Below are 11909 nucleotides of genomic sequence, written 5' to 3' on the forward strand. Positions count from 1 at the left end.
CTCTCATAATTGAAATTAATTCTGTCTCCTAAGTCTGCCCTTGTGATTTTAGTGCACTACTACTGAGTGGTGGCAAGGGTGCTTCAAACCTCTGATCAGCTCCACTTTAAATTATAAATAGACGCCTGAAGAATAAAACCTCATTAAATATAATACATTTAATAAAGGAGAAAAAGCAGTAATTTGATAGAGTATTGTAATGGACAGATTAATGGAAAAGGCAGTTTAAAATTGTGTTTATTATAACAAAAGTAACACTTGAATTTTAACCTCTTTACAAAAAACAGAGAAACAAAACAAATCAGCCATCATTCTCTTCTAAATAGGAGAAACCCATTGTTAACGTTGTTGTCATTTCAGTTTATGAGATCTTTTCCACCTATTACATAAAAAGAAGTTTAGAAAAAATTTATATATGTATATGTACATCTATATACATAAAATATATGTATAACATATACTGTTGTGTATATATATATATATATATATATATATATATATATATATATATATATAAATACTATATATGGGAGTTTCTTTGGCCAGTAAATAATTTGTAACATTTTTAAAATGTTTATTGGAGTATAGTTGATTTGCTTTACAATATTGTGTTAGTTTCTGCTATACAACAAAGTGAATCAGTTATACGTATACATATATCCCCTCATTTTTAGATTTCCTTCCCATTTAGGTCACCACAGAGCACTGAATAGAGTTTCTTGTGCTCTACAGTAGGTTCTCATTAGTTATCTATTTTATACATAATAGTGTATATATGTCAATCCCAATCTCCCAATTCATCCCACCCCCACTTCCCCCATTGGTATCCGTAAGTTTGTTCTCTGCATCTGTGTTTTTATTTCTGCTTTGCAAATAAGTTCGTCTGTACCATTTTTCTAGATTCTACATACAAGTGATATTATACAATATTTGTTTTTATCTTTCTGACTTAATTCACTCTGTATGACAGTCTCTAGGTCCATCCACATCTCTGCAAATGACCCAAATTCATTCCATTTTTGTGGCTGAGTAATATTCCATTGTATATATGTACCACACCTTCTATATCCATTCCTCTGTTGATGGACATTTAAGTTGTTTCCATGTCCTGGCTACTGTAAATAGTGATGCAATGAAGATTGTGGTGCATGTATCTTTTTGAATTATAGTTTTCTCTGGGTATATACCCAGGAGTAGAATTGCTGGGTCATGTTGTAGTTCTATTTTTAGTTTTTTGAGGAACCTCCATACTGTTCTCCATACTGGCTGTACCAACTTACATTCCCACCAACAGTATAGGAGGGTTCCCTTTCCTCAACATCCTCTCCAACATTTACTGTTTGTAGATATTTTGATGACGGCCATTCTCACCAATGTGATACCTCATTGAATTTTTTTTTTTTTTCTGTACGCGGGCCTCTCACTGTTGTGGCCTCTCCCATTACGGAGCACAGGCTCTAGATGCACAGGCCTAGCAGCCATGGCTCACGGGCCTAGCTGCTGTGCAGCATGTGGGATCTTCCCAGACCGAGGCACAAATCAGTGTCCCCTGCATCGGCAGGCGGACTCTCAACCACTGCACCACCAAGGAAGCACCTCATTGTAGTTTTGATTTGCATTTCTCTAATAATTAGTGATGTTGATCATCTTTTCATGTGTCTGTTGGCCATCTGTATGTCTTCTTTGGAGAAATGTCTATTTCGGTTTTCTGCCCATTTTTTCATTGGGTTGTGTTTTTTGGGTTTTTTTTTTTTTTTTTTGATATTGAGCTGCATGAGATGTTTGTATATTTTGAAGATTAATCCCTTGTAGGTTGCTTTGTTTGCAAATATTTTCTCCCATTCTGAGGATTGTCTTTTTGTTTTGTTTATGGTTTCCTTTGCTGTGCAAAAGGTTTAAGTTTAATTAGGTGCCGGGAAAACTGGACAGCTACATGTAAAATAATGAAATTAGTAAACTCCCTAACACCATACACAAAAGTAAACTCCAAATGGATTAAAGACCTAAATGTAAGGCTGAACACTATACAACTCTTAGAGGAAAACATAGGCAGAACACTCTGACATAAAACACGGCAAGATCTTTTTTGACCCACCTCCTAGGGTAAAGAAAATAAACACAAAAATAAACAAATGGGACCTAATTAAACATAACTAATTTTTAAATATATTCTAACATTTACCCTTGCTTCAAATCTGATTAGCAAAGAGCTGGGCTCTGATTCAGAACATTATTTTATTAAAAAAACAAATAAACAAGCAAATGAATAAAATAATCATTCTTTGTTTTTTGACATCTTCAGCTTAGAATGAGATTCTACAGAGTTTCTTTTTTCAGCTATTGCATGAATTGGGTGAAGTAGGCTTGCACCTCCTGAGAAAATTCCTTCCTGGCTATGCAGTACATAAGATATTTGTGCTTCTTCTGGGCAATAGATATGTGTTCAGCTTATGAACAAAGAACTGTTAGTAAGCAAATCTCCCTTTCCACTTTGTCTATGAGAAATCTTAATCAATTTTGTGGTCCATCTATAAGCATTTTGTAGGCCATGAATAAAATATTGAACATTTTTCCTGGTTCTATTTCATTTTTTCACCTTTGTTAGCATCTACCTCTGGTAGATATCTGTGTGTTAAATATCTGTGTAATCTTTTGTTGCATTGCTTAATCACATATTTTGTAACCCTATGATCAAATTATATACAAACTAAAGTTCAACAACTTTCATTATAAAAGATGCACACACAAGATATAAAATTTTTGGATTATTCATTTACTTTTAAGTTATCTATAGACTTTTCTCCTTTTTTAACTTTTTTTAAACAAGTAACAAATATGCATACAGTTTCTCTAGTTCTGGAATCCCATCTGTTTTTTATTCAGAAAAGCCTTCAGAAGAAAGGCCAGAATATGAAAGTATCATAACAGACAGACACAGAGCTTATTTAAGATTGAATTGTAATAAAAATATTTTTAACTAAATACAAATTACTGTTGAAATAGCTTACAAAAATATAACAGCAGTCAAAATTTTGCATCTGTTGACATATTCTTCCACCTGTGAATTTAAACTGGCTGTGTAACAACTTAATCCTAAGAAACAGCCTTGTTCCTTGTAAAAGTGTGATTATACTTTTAAGAAAGTGTTGCCTATAAATTGTTCTCTGGGCTATCCTATACAGGTAATTAAGAAAGAATTGATGATATAAAGCAGGAGTATGCACACTTTTTGTAAAAAGTTCCAGATAATAAATATTTTAAGATTTGGTGGATATGTGGTCTCTTTAACACCTCTCAAATTTGTTTTTATATTATGAAAGCAGCCACAGACAGTAAGTAAGCAAATGGGCATAAATGCACATACCTGTGTTCTAATAAAACTTTATTTAAAAAATATGTTTGGCTACCAGGTCATAGTTTGTTAACCTGTGAAGTAAAAACTCTATAGTAATTCTTATTAAATATTTGTTTTAATTTTTTGAAAGATATTGCATACTGCAAAAAGCACAAAAAATAAAAACAAATAAGGATCATATCATTAAGAAATAATTGATATTAACATCCTGATGTTTTTGGTTTCAAACAAATTTTAGTTTCTAACATACATATAAAAATATAATTATATAATAATATATATTTGTTGATAAAAATCTGTGCATATATTCATTCTGTCCCTTATTTTTTCATTTAACATTATGCTAATATTCAGGAAAGAGACTGAATCATATCTGTGTTTTGAAAATGTCTATTTTGTGGTACCTTCACCTCTTACTCTTTAAGTTCTGTGATAGGTTTTTATAGGGTCCTGTATTTTACTTCATTTTAATCATTATCATCATAACCATGACCAAATTGCTTACCAAAAAGTTTATGCTAATGTAATTCTGCACAATAGTTTATGTGTATGGATTTTTAATAAGGTAACAGGCAAACTAACAGGCAAGAGCTTTTAGGGGGCCATCATAAACATAGCTATGAAACAATCTATCTCTTTAATTCTAGACTCTCAGAGGAATGGAACTTAAAATTCATAATGCTCAGTTATTATCAAAGGATAAATATAGTGTTCTCAAGGACTTATTCAGTTACTAGAAATAATTTAAATGTTAATAAGATTCCTTTTAGCTCAGTACTCTGTACAGCAGTTACAACATGGCTATATATTAATTATGAAGTTTTTAAGCTTTTAGTTGTCATCCTTTCCTCTAAGTATGAAAGTATGGGAGTGAAGGAGTGGCTTCTATAAAGTGAAGCTATGTTTATAAAAGTGAAGGAGTCACTTTTATAAACATAGCCAAATATGTTATGTTCAAAGAGCCTGGAGACCTGATGATTATTGGATGTTAAAAAGAAAATAGTCCTAAAAATTTATGTAGGTTCTGTTTGCATGGATTTCCATGAAAGTAGTATTCAAGACTTTGTATATATACACAATGGAATATTACTTAGCCATAAAAAAGAATGAAACCATGCCATTTACAGCAACAGGGATGGACCTAGAGATTATCATACTAAGTGAAGTAAGTGAGACAGAGAACAACAAATATCATATGATATCACTTATACATGGAATCTAAAAATGATACAAATAAACTTATTTACAAAACAGAAATAGATTCACAGACATAGATAAGAAACTTATGGTTACCAAAGGGGAAACGAGAGGAGGGATAAATTATGAGTTTGGGATTAAACTATGCACACTACTATATATAAAATTGATAACCAACAAGGACCTGCTTTATAGCACAGGGAACCATATTTAATATCTTGTGATAACCTATAATAGAAGAGAATGTAAAAAATAATATATTTATATGTATGTATATGTATAGCTGAATCACTTTGCTGTATATCTGAAACTAACACAACATTGTAAATCAACTATTTCAATAAATATTTTAAAAGGTTAAAAAAAGAGGCAGTAATTTTTAGGACACATAACAATGATAAAATTAGAAAGCAAATGCAAAGATGCAATTAAGTTGGAAAAATATCTTAAGGTACCAGGAAAAAAAAAGATGTTTGAGGAGGTTCTGAAAATTTATTTGCTGCTTTCCTCAAGATAGTAAAACTGTATTTCCTGCCTCATCATTATTTGAGAAATGCCCTCCACAACAACTACAAAGGTATAGTTATAACTCTTACCTATGTTGTTTTAACTTCCCAGAGAAAGTAAAAAAAAATCTAGTGTGGAAAAAGTCACAAACCTTTCCATTTAAAGACTTACAGTTGATTAAATCATGGATGTCTGGAAGGAGGGAGGCAGTGTAGCATGTCCACAGAGAGTAGAAGGACATAAACATATAATGGAAGGTTCTTGCCACCTAAATTTCTGATTGGCCATAGCTTAGTGGCAAAATCTCCTGACTCTTCTCTCAGGAGAATAAAATTTCTCAGTCAGAAGTTTTCTCTACCTCTCATACAATCAATCTCACTGATAATTTAGGCTTAAGAGTTTTCTTGGCTGAGTTATAAACATTTTAACAGCCTTTCTAGGATGTTCATTTAGAAATGAACCTTTCCAAAAGGTTCATTATAGTACATTACTCTAAATTATTTCTCAATTTTATTCAGTTCAAAGTGTTGATTGTTACTGCTGTGGGAACCATAGCTTTGTAGAAGATGTAGAAACATGGAAGTATAGACCCTGCCATCAGACAACTTATCAGAATGTGGGGAGAAGATAAAACCAGAGATGAAACTAGAGTCCTAATATAAGGCAGAGTGTGGGCAGTGTCTTAAGAAAAATTAAAGTCCTAGAGACATGGGGAAAAAGAGATCACATTTGGCAAAGTAGATCAGTAACAAGCATGACAATGGTCATGGCCTTGGGGAATGTCATGATAACTAACATGGTGCAAGTTATGTTGAGCAAATTTGCTGAGATTGGGAAGGCGAGGCTATATCTTAGCATATGAACAATTCAGTTTGACTGGAGGCAATTGACTTCTATGATGTATGAAGAACAATAGGGGGGAAATAATGTGGGAAGATAGTCTAATGAAAGTGTTCAAGAATGGAAATAATTCGTTCCACTGATTTTGAGCCTGCCGTCTGTTTTCATATTGATTTCATCATCACTTTTTTGATACTGACCAGGTTTCTTGGCCTTCTGCAATCAGTAGAAATTGACTAGAGGCCAGACAAGAAATTCAGACAAGGCTTTAGTGGGGCTCCTGCTGCAACCGAGGGGAGTGAGAACAAGTAACAGGTTCCCTTGTTTGCTCACTCCCTGAGAGGGTGTGAGCTTGTTCCTTATATGGGGTGAGGGTAGCGGTGTGTCCAAGGGTGAAGCCAGTGGGAGAACTTTGGTGTTTTTCCCACCCTTCTGATGATGTTGAGTGCAGGGGACATACGCAGTACCCTGCTTTTGCTCCCAACACCCTGTTTTTGCTCCCGGCTCTTCAGAAGTGGCAGTTGAGTTTTTTGGTATCTTTTTGCCCATAATTTGCCTCAACTGCACATGTATGCTGTTATTTTTAGTCACTTATACTTTCTTTGTATTTTGTTGCTTGAGGAGAGGTTTGTCCAGGTGCAAGCATTTTAGCAAAGGCCCTAGGCCCCAGCCTGTCTCACTTTTAGTCCAGGTCAGTGTGTTTTTCCTTTATTTCCTTGTGAAACAGAGGTATAGAAAAGCTAAATCAATGACAGAGTGGTATCTAGGAATGATTTAGTCTTTGTCAATTAAATTCCACTCATTGCTCTCTATCTTGAATCTTTCTGTCCTCCTTGAAATCAAGGACAGTATGTTGATTATCCACTGCAGAGAACAGTCATTGAAATGCTGTTAAGAGTTGTAGAGCTCACCCCTATAATGTGTTTCTCAGGAAATCGCTAAGAATGTCTTCTGTATCCTTTTGTGTAACACTGCTGGGTAGTTGTAACAAATTATTTAGAGCATCCTGTTTCACAAATTTTGGCCTTTTACCTCTTAATTTGTAACATAATTACTGGTATTTTAAATTTCTTATATGTGAGCAACCACTAAAATATTTCTTTGGAATTTGATATTTGCATAAGTAGTAATTAAATTACTCTAGCCCAATGTTAGAGTGGTTGAATTTTGTTTTGTTTTGTTTTGGCTTGGTATTTTTTTAATGCTATTTAGTTCAATTGCTTGTATCTCCAAAAGTCTTGCCTTCAATGTGAACTTTATTCCAGATTATGACCAAGTAATTTTCTTATGAGCAAAACCCCAAATCCAATTCAGGTTAATTTAAGCGAACTAAAAACAAAAACTATATTTATATATTCTTAGGATATATGTATTACCATAAGTAACTTAAATAGAAAAAAAAATATTTGAAATCTGGTGATTGTAGGCATAAAGGGAAGCCAAGCAAAGCCAAAATCCCATCACTGGATGAGCTGCTTAGGTTTGTTCACTGTCCAAGCTACTAATGCCCATTTATTGCAGTGCCACTGGGACCTCCTGCTTGTTACATTGGCTGCAAATTGTTAGCACAGTAATTGTGGTCAATGTGGAATTTGGGGACTGGGATGGCCCTACCATATCATATTTTCCTAATGTGGGACAAGAGATCACACATCTCTACTTCCACATTGACCAGTCATTGTACACAATACCCCTCTGGGGAAGAGAAGAAACCCTTGTGAAGGTGGCATTCTTCAGCCAACAACAAACTCAGGCAATATATGTGTGTGTGTGGGGGTGAGCAGTGAGAGTTAGCTGTGTCACATGTCACCTGTTAACATTTTAAGAAGCTGGAGGAAAACTGCTTCAGTCCTCAAAGAGAAGGAGGGCCTGAATTTTTCCACTAAGCCATAAATCCAGACCATATAGGAGATGACTGGTAAATCCAGCTACATTAAAATAAGGCTTTAGATATTAAAGGAAGTAAAAAAAGAAATTTACAAGCTGAGAATACTTAGCAATGCATAAACATGATAAAGATATATGTCCATACAAATTTTTAAATGCTTGATAACAGGGCAAAAGACTTGAATGTATGCTTTAAAGAAAGACACATGAAATAAATGTATTAAAATGAATTAACCTTAATTAACATGTAAAGAAATACAAATAATAGAAAGAAAGAAAGAAAGAAAGAAAGAAAGAAAGAAAGAAAGAAAAAGAAAGAAAGAAAGAATGGGAGAAAGAGAGAAAGAAAGACAAGGATAATATTTGTACTCACTGGACTGACAAATATTAAAAAGTTTGGTAATAAATGTCAAGCACTGGTCTACACTATGTATACACTATGACTGCGGGAAATGTAGATTGCTCCATAACAGTTTGGAAGATTATTTGACATTATTTAATAAAGCAAAATTTGTGCATTTTCCATGACTCAGGAATGCCACTTTTACTAATATACACTCTTTGGAAACTTCTGTATATGTGTATCCAAAGAGGAGATATGAGTGGAGAGAATATGGCATAATGGACTTTGAGAATTAAACCCTAGATCTGTAATTACTGTTATTTAGTAAGAAATTCACATGTATTATAAATATTCTTTTTAGCAATTCAACCTTTAATAAAATTATTTTTCAGAGAAGTGAATGGACATCTATTTCTATGTTAGTCTAGATGATTTAATACATGAATTCTATCAAACTTAAGAGACAGATAATTTGTGCGGCATATAAATTACTATAAAAAAGAGATAGAGGAAAATAGCTCTTTTAATTTTTCCTTCCCTCTTACATAAAAATTTCTGTATGTAGGCTGTGGAAGTGAACAGTATGATTCTGGTTCACTAGGTCATCCAGAGGCTCAGGTTCCATTTTTCTTACTCTTTCATCCCCTAAGTTTTGTTGAATCTATGGTCAATAATGAGTAGTCACATCCACCATATTCAAGTTTCAAACTAGGAGAATTAAAAATAAAACGTTGGAGAGTTAGCTGCTTCCTTTAAGGTACATTACTTGCAAGTGCCGCATACCTCTTCTCTTCATCTAACATTGTCTAAAACATAGTCACATGACCTTATTAGTTACATAGAAAGCTGAGAAATGCAGTCTGCAGCCATGTGCCATGTCCTCAGGTAAACTGCTAAACAGAATAATGATAAAAATGAATATTAGGTGAAAAATAGAAGTTTGTGTCACTCAATAGGTTTAAGCATCCAAAACAAAGAATTAACATATTGAGTTTAGGTGAGTAGAAGAAGAAAACATCATGATCAATTAAGGTTTCTCCTAGAAATGAAAGGATCATTTAACATTAGGAATTATAATTCATTACCTTACACTGGTAAAGGAGAAAAAAATAAACAAATAGTGTTTAGATAGATAATACAAGTTTGGTAATTGTAGATACCCATTTATGATAAAAACCTACCTAACAATAAAAAATAAACACACTAATGGAAGAAATTAGCTTATATACTGGAGTGGTTATAGGTGAACATTGATGCCTGAAGGCACAGTACACCAGGCACTGCCCCCTTTTTCTTCTCAGAATCTTAAGTACAGATTTTCCTCCCGATTTTAGGGCCTTCAAATATAACATACGGAGCTTTTCATGATCAGCTTCCATAGAGCATTTCTAGTTATAATCAATGTCCAGCCATATTAATCAAACCTTTGTTCTTTCAACATATCACACAAGTTCATAATTTGTGTCTTTGCAAATGTTATTCACTTTGCTTGAAATAAATTAGACCCCTCATTAGTGTGCTCAAACTATGTTTCATGATCTACACTAAAATTCTCTCAAATTCTTCAGCTCAAGAAACAATTAGCTTTTAAGTACCCAATCATTCTCTATACCTCTTGCACCATTCTTTTCTTGGAGATAGACTTTTTCTGATGGACTATGCTATATTGGATCACCCATGTTAAATCCACGGGATCTGACACACAGTGTAAATAACAGTAGGCACTCTTTCTCTTACATAAACTATCCCTGCTTTAAGACTCCTAAAATTTTTATGACTCTATATTAGATAAAGTAGTTATTTATGTCCAGAAAAGCCAGGAAGGTCATTGCATTGCCTTTTCACCAGCTACACCATTACGTTTTGCCTTCAGTATTTACAAGTAAGGCATTCCTCATTTTGACATATTTCTGGAGCGATAGCTTGCTGCAGGGCATGAGGTCATCCTATAAAGCTCAAATTAATTTGACAATTAATTCCTGGAAAGTTTCATTACCATAGCATTTAGGAAGGAAAGACTTAAGGATATATTAAAAACTCCATACGGTTTTGGTCAACATGTTGTATACAGTGCTTAGATGTGATTGTACATATTTTTGTTTATTCATCCCCACCACACGTCCCCCATTCCCACACTTAGCTCTTATTATATCAGTGTACATTTACTTCTTCTTTTATACATCTACCTTGTTTTTACACTTTTTGAATGAGAGGCTGTGGGTGATTTGGCACCTAATTACAACCTACAGTGCATGTTATATTAATATTAAAGGCCCTTTACATGCACTGTGATTCATAGCTCTAATCAGATTGTTGACATTTTTGGAAGTTGATCCACCACAAGTGTGTGTTCATGCATGTGGGTGTATATATTTATGAGTTATGTACTTGTGTGATGAATCATAAGTATGGAAGAGTGATTTATGTTTATCATCTAAATTAGAAATATGGAGAATTGGAAATAAAAGAACACTAATTTTAAAAGTTAACCAGGATGGAGGAACAAAAAGAGACAAGAGTGAAAAAAGAGTAGTACTTCCCTCCCCACATTTGTAATTTTTCTGTTATAACAACTCCAGTTAGATGAAAAGATTAACTTTGCATTACAAACTGAAGAAAGCTAGTATTGTCCCCTAAGTGCTTCATCTAAAACAATGAATATCTTCCTCTTTTCCAACTTAAAAAAATTACATGACAACATTGAATCTATTCTCTGCAAATTGGTGGGGTCATAGTGAAATTTGTAGATCTAGCTAAAGAATAGAATCTGGAAACTGTGTGTGGTTGACACACGTACAAAGTGAAGAATGAGTTTACTTTTCTTCTGACTTATAGAATGTTTGCAGAATTCAAGGCTATGTTCACACTTAGTATCTACTTGAATAACTGTTCGTGTGTTATCTGGGTCTCAGATATAATTAATGATGAACTTTGAGATGTATCAGATTTGTATGTGGGGAGGAAGTATATATGTAGTATGATCTTTATAGGCATAGTTGTCAGGTTAGGATTTTGAATAGGTACAAAGTTGGAAATAAATACGATGAATTTCAATGTGCATTTACCCATTGGTGATAGAGTACCATAATGCATTGATCAGTATGCACTATCCTATGAATTAGTTGCAGATTTTACTCATTTGACTACTCTCTTGCCAAGGCCTTTCAGGGCATAATTGATTAAAATGTTGCATAATTTCCTAGATGCCTGATTTACTCATAATTTTAGATTGCTCTACAACTCAAGAAACAAACTTTACAGATGAAATTTAATTGTGTGTTTTTCCCAATTCACTGTATTTGATTGAGGTGCATGCTTCAATGATTGAACTGAATACTTCATAGACTAAATTTTTACAGTTCTTATCAATGGAAAAATATATTTCCTTATCTTGATTTTTCTAGAAGAGAAGTCAGAGTATGCAAAAATTCTCTTTGGAAGGCAGCTTTGTTACTCTGATTATCATTTTCATTGTATTATTTATGTTATTTTTTGAAAGAGTCTTCCAGGCTCATAAAATTAGCAGTGTAGTTTCTAAACAACAAAAACAGGAACAGAATTCACAACAGGATGCTGGATTTAGTCCTTCTATTTGAGTTTCAGGTAGGGGTGAATATTGGGCATTAGAGTTAAAGTGCTTGTCCTTTTTGAGTGTTGCTTCTTTTCACTACACTTGAGAAAGATTGTTTCTGAAGCATACATTTTCTTAAGTGAAATTTAAAAAAAAATTTTAAAAGGAGTACAAAAGCAAAATTGTAGTCATTTTCTTTAAATAAACAC

This window comes from Aethalodelphis obliquidens, unplaced genomic scaffold, assembly GCF_003676395.1.
Source record: "Aethalodelphis obliquidens isolate GAN/ISIS:26980383/991018 unplaced genomic scaffold, ASM367639v1 scaffold96, whole genome shotgun sequence".
Classification (NCBI taxonomy): domain Eukaryota; kingdom Metazoa; phylum Chordata; class Mammalia; order Artiodactyla; family Delphinidae; genus Aethalodelphis; species Aethalodelphis obliquidens.